Raw genomic sequence first — 14,344 nt, 5'->3', positions numbered from 1 at the left:
GCATGGGTATATGTAAAAAGACACCCCAAAACACATTCCTCAACTTCTCCTGAATACAGAGATACCAGATGTGTGACACTTTTTTGCAGCCTAGGTGGGCAAAGGGGCCCACATTCCAAAGAGCACCTTTCGGATTTCACAGGTCATTTACCTACTTACCACACATTTGGGCCCCTAGAATGCCAGGGCAGTATAACTACCCCACAAGTGACCCCATTTTGGAAAGAAGAGACCCCAAGGTATTCGCTGATGGGCATAGTGAGTTCATGGAAGTTTTTATTTTTTGTCACAAGTTTGTGGAATATGAGACTTTGTATGAAAAAAAAAAAAAAAATCATCATTTTCCACTAACTTGTGACAAAAAATAAAAAATTCTAGGAACTCGCCATGCCCCTCACAGAATACCTTGGGGTGTCTTCTTTCCAAAATGGGGTCACTTGTGGGGTAGTTATACTGCCCTGGTATTCTAGGGGCCCAAATGTGTGGTAAGGAGTTTGAAATCAAATTCAGGAAAAAATGAGGAGTGAAATCCGAAAGGTGCTCTTTGGAATATGGGCCCCTTTGCCCACCTAGGCTGCAAAAAAGTGTCACACATCTGGTATCCCCGTACTCAGGAGAAGTTGAGGAATGTGTTTTGGGGTGTCTTTTTACATATACCCATGCTGGGTGAGATAAATATCTTGGTCAAATGACAACTTTGTATAAAAAAATGGGAAAAGTTGTCTTTTGCCAAGATATTTCTCTCACCCAGCATGGGTATATATAAAATGACACCCCAAAACACATTCCCCACCTTCTCCTGAGTACGGAGATACCAGATGTGTGACACTTTTTTGCAGCCTAGGTGGGCAAAGGGGCCCATATTCCAAAGAGCACCTTTCGGATTTCACAGGTCATTTTTTACAGAATTTGATTTCAAACTCCTTACCACACATTTGGGCCCCTAGAATGCCAGGGCAGTATAACTACCCCACAAGTGACCCCATTTTGGAAAGAAGAGACCCCAAGGTATTCGCTGATGGGCATAGTGAGTTCATAGAACTTTTTATTTTTTGTCACAAGTTAGTGGAATATGAGACTTTGTAAGAAAAAAAATAAAAAAAATAAATAAATCATAATGTTCCGCTAACTTGTGGCAAAAAATAAAAAGTTCTATGAACTCACTATGCCCATCAGCGAATACCTTAGGGTGTGTACTTTCAGAAATGGGGTCATTTGTGGGGTGTTTGTACTGTCTGGGCATTGTAGAACCTCAGGAAACATGACAGGTGCTCAGAAAGTCAGAGCTGCTTCAAAAAGCGGAAATTCACATTTTTGTACCATAGTTTGTAAACGCTATAACTTTTACCCAAACCATTTTTTTTTACCCAAACATTTTTTTTTTATCAAAGACATGTAGAACTATAAATTTAGAGCAAAATTTCTATATGGATGTCGTTTTTTTTTGCAAAATTTTACAACTGAAAGTGAAAAATGTCATTTTTTTGCAAAAAAATCGTTAAATTTCGATTAATAACAAAAAAAGTAAAAATGTCAGCAGCAATGAAATACCACCAAATGAAAGCTCTATTAGTGAGAAGAAAAGGAGGTAAAATTCATTTGGGTGGTAAGTTGCATGACCGAGCAATAAACGGTGAAAGTAGTGTAGGTCAGAAGTGTAAAAAGTGGCCTGGTCTTTCAGGGTGTTTAAGCACTGGGGGCTGAAGTGGTTAAAAATATTGAGCCGTTTTGTCACAAAGGGTTAACTATTTGCTGTCTGTGTGAATGATACTTTCACTTTATTCCGTTCATCTAATAAACCTTCTCTCAAAACTACTGAGAGTTTATAAACACTCATTCAAGCCACATTCTTATCAGTAAGATAAAAAATGAGCTATAATGAGTGTTTAGGAGGTCAGAGAGCAGAGATAAGGAGGCATCAGCTCCCGATCTGATGGAAAAGATATAAAATCCAAAGGGTGCTACTAGAGCCTCTTAGCTCTGTACAAAAAAAGGACTCCATATTTTCAATAAAGACAAATTTAAAAAATGTTTAGCTCAAAATGAGTACAATGCAATAAAAAAAAAAATGCCCCCAAAGGTGAACATAGCCTTTAAGTTTCATGTAGGTGGTGAATAACGTAAATAGTGTTGATCAAATCGAAGTTAAACTAATTGACTTTGATCTGAATTTCAGGAAAAATTTGATTCGCCATGAAGCTGAATTTACTGACTCTTCATGGTAACAAATCAATTTTTCCTGAAATTGCGGCAAAAAACAAAACCAACCTCATCTATTTGTTTGTGGAGAGGCCATTGCAGCCATCTTGATTGAAGAACACGCTCCAAATTTTGCAAGTGTTGATGTGTGATGCTGGCCAGGTGCAGTGATGTCATTGGTGATGACATTACTGTGTTCACCCAGTGTGATGACATCAGCACGTGCAAGTGGCGCATTTTCTTCAATCCGTGAGCAAATGGATGAGGTGAGCATGTTGGTTCTTTTTTTTAACTCCTGAAAGGCCTCAATGTGACTGTCAGATGCCGCAATCAGTGTTAATTGTAGCATCTGAGGGATTCATACTAACCTCTTATAAACACCTCAAAAGATACAGAAAATTCATTAGGTTATCTATCTATCTATCTATCTATCGTCCCCACCAGATACAGAATTATCAACAAATTAAAAAATATATATATTTATAAATAAAACTTAGGTGGCTTCCTTCAGGATCAAGAAGATCTGGAACCCAGAGCTAGAGCTCCATCAGCTCCATTTATAATCCAGCCCTGTGCAGAACATCTTTGTGTAAATCATTTTAATGTATAGGCTCCAGGTAAAAACATTTAATATACTTATCTATCAAAAAGTGACTAATGCAAAGCAAGTCATGTCTCATACATTCATTCAATGTCCTCCAGCAATCCACAGGTTAATCATTGGACAGGTTCCCCTCATGTCACATATTTTAATTCATCATACATCTCCTGACTTTGGCCTATAAATTCTAATTGCTCCATTTTATTATGACCATTATATTAGTTCTCTGCCTTTGTAATTACTATTTAAGCTAGATGTAACTAATTACAAAGAAAAAGCAGGGGGGGAAAAATGGCAGCGCGGGTTGTGGCTGTTTGCTTTTTTTATAAGAGCTGTTTAGACGTGATTTATATCGCCTTTTGTAAGTATCAAACGTATTTCAGTAATCTATGAAGAGATTACTGTAGATATAATATAGTTAATTGATATAAGCGATTTCAATTCTCCTTAATATGACAAATCTCCAGTGTGAAATATCCTCAGTTAACGATCAACATAAAATAGATAGAGGTCATTTTTAATGTAATTTTAACTTTTGAATTCATCTGCAGTTATACGGTGGATACCATTAAACTTTACTTATTTAGTATTAAAAAAAACTAGAGCCATTCCGGGGAGTAACCTGTAAAAGGCGGCCTCGCCGGGCCCTTTATAACAAGCTGCCGCGCTGCTCTATAAGACCTTCATTAATTTCACTGCTAGGACTTCTGCATTACGGAAAGACATTACTTAAAGAGAGGAAAGATACAGAAAATTAAATAAAACTTAATTGCTTTCTTTTTTTCCCCCTAATCAAGCAGCCTTTTACTCCAACACCATAGTTGTAATTTTCAAATGTAAAGCAGAGAGCAGCTATTTTTCTTTCCTATAAAACCTCAGCTGATTATTCTCAAATGCAGTTGGTGCACAATTGAAGCAGTAGGTTTTAGAACATAATTAGAGATGAGCGAATCCAAGTTGACTAAGTGGAATTCGATCCGAATTTCAGGAAAAATTCTATTCGCAACAAATCCTAATTCTCTCATGCTTCATGGTAACTAATCGCATTTTTTCCTAAAATGGCTGCTGAACGTGTTTGGACATGGGAACGAGGGAACACCCACAATGCCATGCATGCAGCCAATCAGACAGTCATCTTGGATTCAGCCATTTCCAGTGTACTTAGTACAGGGAGAGACGTCAGCAGGCTCTAAGAATAGTGGTAAAAAACACTTAATTTTTTTTATTTCGTTGTATAGAAGTTCAGGGAAAGGATAGGGAGGAATTATTCCACAGTATCGACCCAGGACAGGATCCAATAGGGGAGTATACAGCCTCGGTAATAGGAACAATCCTATTATACCTTGCTGCACTGACTGGGGATCCAAATTGCCATTATACAGCTCTGTAATTCCAGCAAACCATTCTTGTTATTGGGGTGCAAGTGCTGTTTGATACAGCCATTAACAGGGTTTTATTACAAGGAAATATTTATATGTCTTATTTTCTCTTGTGCGGTGCAGTTCTGTGTTCTAAAGCATTTTTTGGCTTGTATTATTGGGAAAAAAGTGTAAATGTTTCTGGCGGAGGCACAGGTCGCAGCAGAGTAAAGGGGGGTGGCAGCAGGAGTCGCAGCAAGAGGCAGTAGTGTCTTGACCAGCAACCCAGCGGTTCTTGAATGGTTCACTCAGTCATCCACTTCGTCCCAAGTTACATCAGACACCCCCAGCCAAGAGTCGTGGGTTCGTCAGACACAACCCTTAGTTGGCATGGCCCGGGAGCAGGCCCTGTGCCCTCACCTGTCCTCAACCTGCCTCTGTTCTTTTCTGTTCCCTCAGCCAGAGAAGTATTATATGCTGTAGGCTCAGCTTCACTATACAGCGAGGATGAGCTACTAGAAGACAGTCAGCAGCTACTGGCCAGCCAAGATGTGGAGGAGACATCCGCCGCTTCCTCCTATAGGTGGGCAAGTAGTAATAAGGAGAGTGGCGTAGGAGCTGGTGTTGCGAGCGGTCAGCTCTCCTGACCCAGAGACCATTGAGGAGGACATCAGTGACGTACAGACCGTATTCGATGATGATGATGTAGCTGATCACACTTGGGAGCCAGGTGAATTAGGGGCTTCATAATCATCGGGAAAAGAGGGTGGCAGCTTGCCCGTAAGGCAGTGGCGGAGTCAGTAAGTCGCTAGTGTGAACGGGAGTCAGCAGGGTGGCAGCAGTGGGATGTCAGGAGCCAAAAGTGCCCGGGGTAGACCACCCGCTTTGCAGGAGCCTACCTGCCCGGAAAGTAGAGGTGCAGGGGTTCACGGAAGCAGCGGTGGTAGCAGTCAGTCAGTGCAGAGTGTTGGGGGTAAAAATCACTCAGCGGTGTGTGAGTTTTTTGTTAAGCCACCGGAGGAGGTGAACATGGTCATTTGTAGAATCTGTGGGCAGAAGGTGAAGCGTGGCCAGGGTGCCAATGTTGGCACCATGGCACTGCGTCAACATATGCAGCGTCACCATAAAGTGGCCTGGGAGAACCGTGGCTCCGATGTGGTGGTCCAGCCTGCCGCAGTAACCGCTGCATCACCCAGTGGCACGCATCCAATTTCAGGCAGTCAAGCTTCCACCACTTCAGCCGAAGGGAGCCGTCTATTTTTCCCATCATCTGCTAGTCCTGATGCTTCTGCTCCTCCTCCTACTTCACATCAGTCATTCCGTCAGCAATCGATCACCGAAGCGATTGCCAAGAGACAACAGTATGAGTGAACTCCTCCAACTGCGCAGAAGCTGAATGTGCTCCTGGGCAAGTTGCTGGTGCTGCAGTCCCTCCCTTTCCAAGTGGTGGACTCTGCACCTTTCATAGAACTGATGGTTTGTGCCGTGCCGAGGTAGAGAGACCCAAGCCATCATTTCTTTGCCAAAAATACAGTAACAGCCCTGCACACGTATGTAGAACAGAAGGTGGGCCAGTCTTTGAGCCTGTCGGTGTCTGCTAAAGTGCACGGCAGCGCTGATGTGTGGACCTGTAACTTCGGTCAGGTACAATACATGTCCTTTACGGCCCACTGGGGGAATGTGGTTCCTGCACAGCTACACCAGCAGGTGACGCCGCTTCTGCCTCCACGTTCTCACGCCGTTGGTCCTGCGACATCCTCCACCGTGTCCTCAGCCTCCACTGCTGGGACAATTCACAGTGCCCCTCCAGCATACCACATGTGTAGGGCACTGCGGTGTCATGCTGTTCTGCACCTCGTTTGCCTGGGCGAACGGAGTCACACAGGGGAGGAACTGCTCCATGTCCTTCATCAAGAAATCGAATTCTGTCTTTCTCCGCGACAACTCTAAATCGGAACCATGGTGACTGACAACAGGAAGAACATTGTGTCGGCGCTGCGTCAAGGAGGGCTGAGCCCTGCATGGCAGACATGTTCAATCCGGTTGTCAAGAAGTTCCTGAAGTCCTCCACCCATCTGCAAGACCTCCTAAAAATGGGCAGAAAACTTTGCATGCACCTCAGCCACTCGTACACCGCAAAGCACACCCTCCTTGAGCTGCAGCGGGAGAATGACCTCCCTCAACATAGGCTGATATGCAACGTTTCCAACCGTTGGAATTCCACCCTCCATATGGTGGACCGACTATACGAACAGAGAAAGGTCATAAATTATTTCTTGATGATCCAAGCGGACAGGAGTACTCCCCTGTGTAACTTCAATGTCAGCCAGTGGCAGCTCATGCATGACACCTGACATTTGTTCACACCCTTTGAGGAGGACACTTTATTTGTCAGTCGCCAGGACTACGGGATGAACAACGTCATTCCACTGCTTCATGTCCTGGAACAGGTGCTGGTGAATCTGTCTGGTCAGGGGACTGTGGGGGCTGACCTGGAGGAGGAGGAGGACATTGCAGCACAAGCAATGTGTAGCACAATGGGTGGTTTTTCTACACAGGTGACAGGAGAGGATGAGCAGTAGCAGCAAGAGGAGCTACAGGGCGATGAGGAAGGCAAGACACAAGACCCAGACACACCGTGGCAGTATGCAGTGGAGATGAAGGCAGGAAGTCCCTCTGAGTCACTTGCACAAATGGCCTGATGCATGCTTACTTACTGGCGTAGTGACAGCCAAATTGTAAGCATTTGGCAAAGGGATGACTTCTTGCTCTCCACCTTGTTGGACCCTCGCTACTGGTCCAAAATAGGGGCTTTCTTTTACACCCGCTGAGAGGGAGGACAAACTGAACTACTATAGAGGCATCCCATGCAGTCAGTTGGCCGCTGCCTATCTGCGCCATTGTCCGCCCTCTCGCAGGTCTGACTGGCTGCCATGGCTCCTGTGGCAGTTCCAGATCAAACTTGAGTCTAGAGTCGCTGATGAGCAGCTTTCTTTACCCGCCTAGTGAAGAAACTACTCACCAACAGCAGCAGAGCGGGTGTTTAGTGCGGCAGGGGCCATAGTTACCCCAAGAAGAACTTGCTTGTCCATCCAAAATGTAGAGAGACTAACTTTTGTCAAGATGAATCCGGCGTGGATCAGCCAGGATTTCCACCCACCAATGCCTGATGCATCAGGCTAGATCATCCATGGTGCCACACCAACAAGAGACTTCTGGCTATCTGCCTCAGCTACTTTTCTGATGCTTCCACACATCTGATGCCAAGTGCTCCTTCTTTCACCCAACATCTTCAGCTGTTACTGGTATTGCCACCCGTGACTTCATGTTTGGCTGTCCTATAACTGTTATATATTGTATTCACAAAAGCAGAAAAGATAATATGCCTTTAAGATTCATTATATGGATGTAAGAGAAGCTCAATAACACAGCAGAAACAACAGAAACCATAGAGTTAAACCGTTGTTGCTGGGCAGGAGTCTAGACCAATCACAGCCAGCCTCACACACAGCAGGAGTTTTGACCAATCACAATATGGCTCAATCTTCAAACGGATCCGTCCCCCATTGACTTTCAATGTAAAGTCTGGACTGATCTGTTCAGGCTACTTTCACACTTAGAATTTTTTTTAAACTATAATGCAGACGGATCCGTTATGAACGGATCCAAATGTCTGCATTACAGGAGCGGATCCGTCTGTGCAGACATCAGACGGACCCGCTCTGAACGGTAGTGTAAAAGTAGCCTTACAGGAGAAATCAACAGTGGGGGAAAAAAAATGTGAAGTTAAATGTCCCCCAGAGATCTTGTATGACCTTATGGGGGATGCAAAGTGTAGAATAAAAAAATAAAGTGTAAAAATAAATAAATAAAAAAAAAGGTTTCACATGTAAAAAAAATAATTCCCCAAGTAAGGAATTAAATATATATATTTTTTATATAAAAAATTAAATAGGCATATTTGGTATTGCCGCATCCGTGATGGTCGGCTCTATAAATATATTACATGATCGACTCAGTCTGATAAACACCATAGAAAAAAAAAGAAAAACTATGTCAAAAAAAGCTATTTTTGTCACCTTACATCACAAAAAGTGCAACACCAAGTGATCAAAAAGGCGTATGTCCCACAAAATGATACCAATAAAACCGTCGCCTCATTCCGCAAAAAATTTGCCCCTACATAAGAAAATCGCTCAAAAAATAAAAAAAACTATAGCTCTCAGAACATGGAGACACTAAAACATAATTTTTTTGGTTTCAAAAATGCTATTATTGTGTTAAAGTGAAATAAATAAAAAAAGTATACATATTAGGTATCGCCGCATCCGTAATAACCAGCTCTATAAAAATATCACATGACCTAACCCCTCGGGTGAACACCGTAAAAAAAAAAAACAATTGTAAAAAAAAGCCATTTTTGTCACCTTACATCACATAAAGTGCAACACCAAGTGATCAAAAAGGCGTATGTCACACAAAATGATACCAATAAAACCGTCACATCATCCCGCAAAAAATGAGCCCCTACATAGGAAAACCTTTAAAAAATATATATATATATATATATATATATATATCAGAACATGGAGACACTAAAACATAATTTTTGGGGTTTCAAAAATGCTATTATTGTGTAAAACTTAAATAAATAAGAAAAAGTATACATATTAGGTATCGCCACGTCCATAACTATCTGCTCTATAAAAATGTCACTTGACCGAACCCCTGTGAACGCTGTAAAATAACTGTGCTAAAACAACCAATTTTTGGGGCACCTTGACCCATAAAGTGTTATAATGAATGATCAAAAAATCATATGTACCCAAAGATAGTACCAATAAAACTGGCACCTTATCCCCTAGTTTCCAAAATGGGGTCACTTCTTGGGAGTTTCTACTGTAAGGGTGCATCAGGGGGGCTTCAAATGGAACATGACATTTAAAAACCATGTGGCGCTCCTTTACTTCTGCGCCCTGCCGTGTGCCCATACAGCAGTTTATGACCACATGTGGGGTGTCTCTGTAAACCGCAGAATCTGGGTAATAAATATTGAGTTTTGTTTGGCTGTTAACCATCGATGTGTTAAAGAAAAAATTTGATTAAAATGGAAATACTGCCAAAAAAGTGAAATATAAAAATTTTATCTCCATTTTCCTTTAATTCTTGTGGAACGCCTAAAGGGTTACCAAAAATTAGTAAAATCGGTTTTAAGTAACTTGAGGGGTGTAGTTTCTACAATAGGGTCATTTATGGGGGCTTCCACTATGTAGGCCCCACAAAGTGACTTCAGACCTGAACTGGTCCTTAAAAAGTGGGTTTTGGCAATTTTCTTAAAAATTTTAAGAATTGCTTCTAAACTTCTAAGCCTTCTAAAGTCCTAAAAAAATAAAAAAAAATATTTTGAGGTATCACTTTCTGTTTTAAAAGCAGAGAAATTGAAATTTTTCTAAATTTTTGGTAAATTTGGGATTTTTTCATAAATAAAGGTGAAATATATTGACTCAAATTTACGACTATCATAAAGTACAATGTGTCACGAGAAAACAATCTCTGAATGGCTTGGATAAGTAAAAGCGTTCCAAAGTTATTACTACATAAAGTGAGATATGTCAGATTTGCAAAATTAGGCCAGGTCAGGAAGGGGGCAAATGGCCCAGATGGGAAGTGGTTAAAGTGAGAGTACAGGTACTCGAGAGAGAGAAATATATCCACCATTTTATGTTGAATGACAAGATTGAACAGTTGAAACTCCATCTTATGCATACCGCCATTTTGTGATATTTTATTCAACATGTGTTTTGTACATGGACTTTCTGCTGCGGAGGCGGCAGTGTTAGGCCTCATACACGCGGTCCGCAAAAAACGGAAGCCGCCCGGGTTGCCTTCCACAATTTGCGGAACGGAACGGGCGCCGGCAATATAAATGCCTATTCTTGTCCACAAAGCGCGGACAAGAATAGGACATGTTATATTTTTTTGCGGGGCCGCGGAACGGAGCCACGGATGCGGACAGCACACGGAGTGCTGTCCGCATCTTTTGCGGCCCCATTGAAGTGAATTGGTCCACATCCGAGCCGCCAAAACGGCGGCTCGGATGCGAACCCAAACAACGGTCGTGTGCATGAGGCCTTATATGAAGAAAAGTTGAAGTTAATAAAGAAGTTTATTCAAGCATTTGGTGTGCTCTTTAAACCTACTGTTTCCATAGAACAGCGCTAGAAGAATTACAGAGTAATAGACAGTCTGGTTAGACTATAAAAGTCAGAGATATCAAAATTCTTCTAATGCCACAGCGCAAAAGGCATTTCATAGTGCTGCGCCTGCCATAGCCACCTCCACACTGTCATTGTGCCATCCTGTGGCCCCCTCCTGATGCTGCTTCTGCCGCCACCTCCACACTCTGTCCTTGTTCCACTCTGTGGCCTCCTGATGCTGCTGCAACCTCCACACTGTCATTGTGCCACCCTGTGGCCCCCTCCTGATGCTGCTGCTGCCGCCACCTCCACACTCTGTCATCGTGCCAATCTGTGGCTTCCTGATACTGCTGCTGCCACCTTCATACTGTCATTGCGCCACTCTGTTGCCTCCTCCTGATGCTGCTGCCACCTCCAGACTCTGTCATTGGGCCAATCTGTGGTCTCCTCATGCTGTTCCCACCCTCCCCACTTTATGACTGGGCCACTATTTTGCCTTTCGGCCTGGATGACCTCATCATTTATTTGACCCTTCTTCTGATCTGTCAGAAGGAATGAAAAATGAGACGCACAACTGATCCTGTATATGTAACAGCTGTAAGGCCTGCATGAAATGAGACGCACATGGGATCCTGTCTATGTAACAGCTGTAAGGCCTGCATGAAATGAGACGCACAGCGGATACTGTCTATGTAACAGCTGTAAGGCCTGCATGACATGGTCCCTATTTTGGATCAGAATTGGCTTATGAATTGGTAGCCAAAAGCAGGAGTGGGTACAAAACACAGAAGACATGCAAATATTCCGTTCACATGTCATCTCTGTTTTGGATCCACTCCTGTTTTTTTTTGGCTTTAGCAATACTGATGGATTACTGACCGAATGCTGACGGAATAAAGGCAGATGCTCCACAGACAGAATCAGTTTTTTGGGGGCTATTGTTCTGATGGATCAGAGGAAGGGCAAAATAATCAGTGACGTCAACACAAACTTACTGCTGACACCCTCTCCACTCTGTCGGGGGCTCTACTTGTATAAGCGTCTAATAGAACGGGTTCTGTAGACATCTATGTGAAATCAGTGAATTGGTGTAAAAGGAGTGTGCTCTTTCACGCTATAGTAGAATCTTGGGCCTCTGCACGGTTCTTTATACCTGGCGCTAACATTGACCTGTAAGGCTGAGTTCATACTTGAGTTATTTGGTCAGTTTTGGCCCCGTAACTGCCCAAATAAGCGAAGTGTGCAGTGATTCGAAGAGCGACGCCTGTCATCTACATGTCATACTGACTCACAGTATTGTTTCACTACCACAGCAGACTCCCTATGTGTGTTACTGCAAGGCACAGTGTTCTACTCCACTATAAAGGCTCTCTGCAGCCAGGAAATAGACGTTTTTTAACATGATTCGCCACAAACCAAATCTTTTCGGAAAATTCGGCGAACCGGCCGAATCAAATTTTTCAGAAATTCGCTCATCTCTATTCAGCACCCTAACAGTCTCATGGTCTGCCTCCATGGTGGGTATATGAGAGAGAGAGCTGCATTCTGAAATTGGACGTTACTGATAAAACTATGGGAGAGATTTATCAATACCAGTGCTTTCTGCGCTGGTCTTGATATCCTCTGCACTGCCGGAAGATTTGCCTAATTTATGAAGAGGTGCAGACCTCATCATAAATTATTATATACCTACAGTGTTGTTTACAAACAAACAACGACAAAATGCACAAAATAATCAAAAATACAGTTTATTTTATACCAATAAAATCATAACCTATCATAATGTACATAAAATAGAAATAGCAGGGAACACCAGCAGAAAGGTAAATGCCAGAATTGACTAGCCTATGCTGCTAGCACCCTCCAAAAGTTCTAAAACATGTCGAGCACAGTTATGCATGCATACCTAATCCAGTCATAGAAGTAATATCAATAATTATATGGCCCAATATATAACATTAAAGTATCCTATAAACGTATACCAATCCTAAAAGGGTGAAACCTATCACTCCAATAGAGACAATAGCCAAGGACAGAAGTACAGCAGAGGCTAATTATAAGAGCAAGCAAGAGAGAAAAAAGTAAGTCCCTCAAGAAATAGCAATGTGAGACCCTATAGTGAAAGGGTGAACTGAGCAAGATAAATAGTTGCAATAAAATCAATGTATACCGCAGGACATGATGGGGGGTGAGAGAGGCAGCACAGGTCAGGATAGGAACCTCTACACGCGTTTCGCCTCAGCTTCTACGCCTGGATTATGTATGCATGTATAACTCAGTTGTGCTCGACATGTTTTACAACTTTTGGTGGGTGCTAGCGGCATAGGCCGGTGGATTCTGGCATTTACCTTTCTGCTGGTGGTCCCTGCTATAGTGCTGTGCCTGTAGGTATATATTTGTTTCCAATTTTTGCTCAGACTCATTGTTTTACATATCGAGGATTGTTTTTGGTTTCGCATAAATGAAGATAAATTTGTCTAAGCTGTTGGCCACGCTCTTTTTCCCTCCCTTGTTACACCGCTTTTTAGAAAAGTGCAGAGGGTGGCGTTAAGAGGCACTTGCAAATTATTATTATTTTTTAAAGTTGCATTTAAAAAGTTACAAACACACAGCCTGCGGCTTTTTAAAGCCACTTTTCTGGCGCAAAGGAAATAAATCTCCCCCTATGTCTCTAAGATTTTACTTTAATTTGTGATCCCCATTGCTTGTTGTTGTAGCTTACAAGGTGGTGATTCTCAAACAGAATAAGCCATGTAACCATACTTTACTTAGGGCTCTTTCACACTTGCGTTATTGTCTTCCGGCATAGAGTTCCATCGTCGGGGCTCTATGCCGGAAGAATCCTGATCAGTTTTATCCTAATGCATTCTGAATGGAGAGAAATCCGTTCAGGATGCATCAGGATGTCTTCAGTTCCGGAACGGAACGTTTGTTGGCCGGAGAAAATACCGCAGCATGCTGCGCTTTTTGCTCCGGCCAAAAATCCTGAACACTTGCCGCAAGGCCGGATCCGGAATTAATGCCCATTGGAAGGCATTGATCCGGATCCGGCCTTAAGCTAAACGTCGTTTCGGCGCATTGCCGGAGCCGACATTTAGCTTTTTCAGAGTGGTTACCATGGCTGCCGGGACGCTAAAGTCCTGACAGCCATGGTAAAGTGTAGCAGGGGAGCAGCATACTTGCCGTCCGTGCGGCTCCCCGGGCGCTCCAGAGTGACGTCAGGGCGCCCCATGCGCATGGATCATGTGATCGCATGGATCATGTGATCGCATGGATCACGTCATCCATGCGCATGGGGCGCTCTGACGTCATTCTGGAGCGCCCCGGGAGCCGCACGGACTGTAAGTATACTGCTCCCCCGCTCCCCGCTCCTACTATGGCAACCAGGACTTTAATAGCGTCCTGGGTGCCATAGTAACACTGAAAGCATTTTGAAGACGGTTCCGTCTTCAAATGCTTTCAGTACACTTGCGTTTTTCCGGATCCGGCGGGCACCTCCGGCAAGTGGAGTACATGCCGGATCCCAACAACGCAAGTGTGAAAGAGGCCTTAGCTTATGCTAAGTATCTAAGTATTTGCTATGCCAGTATCTTTCCTGGGATAGGACATGCTGTTTTCACCCTTAGGCCTTTTTTACATTAACATCACTGAATGTGTCAGGATCTGTTCAGGGGTTTTACACACAAGTTCAATCTGTTTTTTCTGCAATTGCGTTCAGTGTTTTGTTTTTTCCATCCGTTTTTCATGTGGTGAAGAAAAACGGAAAATTAATCTTCTAGCAACCATTAGTGAAATACGTATTGCACCTGGATGTCTTCAGTCCCATTCATGTATATGGAACCAGGGGTGCGTGAAAAACGAACATGCTGTAACTCCCCCCCCCCCCCAAATGCAAAGATGATCAGTGAAAAGCAATGCTCATGTGCACAGACTTATTGAAATGAATGGGTCAGGATTAAGTCCGAATGCTGTTCGATAGCAACATGTAT

Source organism: Bufo bufo, chromosome 10 (assembly GCF_905171765.1).
Source record: "Bufo bufo chromosome 10, aBufBuf1.1, whole genome shotgun sequence".
NCBI classification, from domain to species: Eukaryota; Metazoa; Chordata; class Amphibia; order Anura; family Bufonidae; genus Bufo; species Bufo bufo.
This window is presented reverse-complemented; position numbering follows the sequence as displayed.